Source organism: Pipra filicauda, unplaced genomic scaffold, assembly GCF_003945595.2.
Source record: "Pipra filicauda isolate LSUMZ 115617 unplaced genomic scaffold, ASM394559v2 scaffold243_size1161148_pilon, whole genome shotgun sequence".
NCBI lineage: Eukaryota > Metazoa > Chordata > Aves > Passeriformes > Pipridae > Pipra > Pipra filicauda.
In genome coordinates, this window is record NW_024104358.1 from 550,474 (window position 1) to 553,302 (window position 2,829).

At 40.0% G+C, this 2,829-nt stretch overlaps 1 long non-coding RNA gene across 1 annotated transcript; it reads left to right on the forward strand.

The window, feature by feature from the left end:
- Positions 1-236: 236 nt before the first annotated feature.
- LOC120323363 lies at positions 237-1,409 on the forward strand. The gene is made up of 3 exons (XR_005563731.1): positions 237-565; positions 983-1,029; positions 1,219-1,409. It is a non-coding gene; the product is annotated as an uncharacterized LOC120323363 (long non-coding RNA).
- Positions 1,410-2,829: the final 1,420 nt, after the last annotated feature.

Below are 2,829 nucleotides of genomic sequence, written 5' to 3' on the forward strand. Positions count from 1 at the left end.
GGGGCACGGGCTTAAGCTCCGCCAGGGGAAATTTAAGTTGGATATCAGGAGAAAATTCTTTACAGAGAGAGTAATCAGGCATTGGAATGGGCTGCCCAGAGAGGTGGTGGATTCACCATCCCCGGAGATTTTTAAACGCAGATTGGACGTGGCCCTGAGTGCCATGATCTAGTAAATGGACTGGATTTGGACCAAGGGTTGGACTCGATGATCTCGGAGGTCTTTTCCAACCCAATCGATTCTATGATTCTATGATTCTAATTCTGATCTCATAGGAGCCAAGATTTCGTTGGTGTTCGAGGTGGCTGCAAAAGCCAGAAAGACTACAGCTGAAGAATGACTGACAACTGCTGTGGAAAACAGTAAGCTCCACATGTAGATTTGAAGACCTGAATTTAAGAAAAAGTGTCAAAAAAAAATATTTGAAGACACCCAAGGATACTGTGAGTCAACTGAGGTTCACAGAGGATGGATTAGTTTAATTGCTTCAGGCTAACAAAGGAAATGGGGGATTATAAAGGAATTTACAAATACATCAGTGCAGAAAAAATATTTGGGGAAGGAAGTAAGTAGTTTTCTCATTTTCCTTATTTAATAGCAGCGAAGGCTGATATGGCTGAGCATCAGGCCTTTAAAAGAGAAGGGTTTTTTTCTGAGTTGGAAGGTTATTCTATATGTAAAAATAACAATCTGGCTGATATGTATTGCAGGATATTAATGAAAGTGACAAAAATTATGTACCAATGTCAGTTTTTATTTAAGAAAATGTAATGAGTAAATTAAATGCAAATTAATACAATATAGTAAAACTTTTGTCTTGTTAAATCTAACTTCTGCCTAAATTTAAAGGATTTTTCTTACTCATATTGCATAAGGGACACATTCTGGCACCTGTTACTACAGAACAAATAACACTACTAACAGGCTGGAAGAGTGTTTGTATTGATTGAATGTAGTCAGAAGCTGAATCCATGTTTTCCAGCACTTCTCACCAGACTAGGCCCAGTGAGGACCATCAACATATTTGAGGTAAATAAGCAGAGGCGCATTTTCATATGTCCCCTTTACCCTGGGAGCATCACAGCTCATTGTCTGCCTTCATGTTCAACTTACAAACCATCTAATTGCTTAGAGTTCTGCTTCTGCACATGTTCCCAGCAGCTGATGATATCTGACAATCACTGCTGAGGTTGTATAAACTGTGATTTTTCTGCACAGATCCTATAAGAGACCTGATGTGCTGAGGCCCCATTTGGCCCCTTGTACTCTCAGCTGACTGCCCTCGCTGCAAAGCTATAGAGCAGTGTTCTAGAATGGAGATGAAACTGAGTGGCTGAAAGGAATGAGTTACATACACATCTGTGCTAAAATTTTTTCCTAGGCCTGTGTGTGCTTATTGTGAAATCTTGCTTGAGAAATAAATTCAGATTTGTGTAAATAGGAAGAAAGATTGGTGATTTTAAAGTTGTCTGAGTAGCAATGGATAGCAATGCAGCTTTTTTTTACAACCATGTAGAAGCTTTAGTGGTATTTACAGTCCTGGGGAGGGTGGAGGAAGATCATGAAGACAGTCCATCACTGAAATACATTGTTAGAGTAGAAAGACTTTCAAACAGTAAGGGGAAAATACAAAGAAATATAACAGCAACCATCAAAACTTAGGTGAGTACACACTTGCCATAAAATAGAGGCGATGAAAGGGAATTTGGGAAAACACATTTTAAACCTGCATTAAAGAAATAAATTTGGATGCTGTGAGACAAAAAAAGCCTTTGCAGTTTTGGGGTGCATGTCCAAATATTGCATAGTAGGGAGTGTGAGTGTGAGAGCTCTCGCTCTGAGACCAGTAGTTCTGATACATTAATTCTGCATGAAATACTGCGTTCGTTTTTGGGTCAGCATGTTACTAACACAGCAGAAAAGAAGAATACTGATGTGCTACCATATGCATAATCATTAGAATAACTCGTGAAAGTGAAGACAAGGCTCGAATGTAGAAATTCTTGGGTAGATGCAAAGGGGAGGTAATTAGAGTGATTTGGAGTGGCTGTAGTACAAAACAGTGAAAGAAGGTAAGCAGGAACTTATTTCACCAAGCAGCAATGAAGAGGGATGGGTAAGGGAAACCTCTTAATGCCAAGATATGAAATACTAATTTCCGTAGTAGTTTAGAAGATGCCTCTTGGGTTACTTGGAAATTTTAAAACTAAACAGCACAAAAAGGCTAAACAAATGCATTGGGAAAAGGAAAAAAAAAGAATATCTTGTCTTGCACTGGCAGAGCAAGAGGTGGATTGAACTGACCTGACTGGTTTTTCCACCTTTAGATTGTACAGTTGTAGAGCATCTATTTATTGGATGACTGTCAGATGATGAGCTCCTGTGAGCACCTGGACTAGATGCCACCTGCAAGTATTAAACAGGCTTTCATGGCTTCTTTGTGATGATTTGCTGCAGAAATTCCTCTTCTGGTTAACATGCCTTCATGGAAATTCTATTAGAGGAATCAGAGCAGACAAAGAAATGAAGCAGTACCTTGTTTCTCCCTCCCTACTTCCCCACCCCACATCCCAAGCCTCCCACTCCTGATTTTGATTCATTTCCTAGTGAAGTAGCTGATACCTGATTACTGTCTGTTGACTTTGTGGAACTTAGGAAGCCTTTTACTAATGGGAAACATGATCCTGTTTATCCACCCTTCCCCAGCTGATAACAAAACCAGCCGTAGTGATTGCATGCCTTGCTGTGTGAGCTGATGTCACAGTCTGCACCAAGGGAGCATGTTTGTTCCAGCACAGACACACAGGGGTGATCTAAGAGCATAAAATA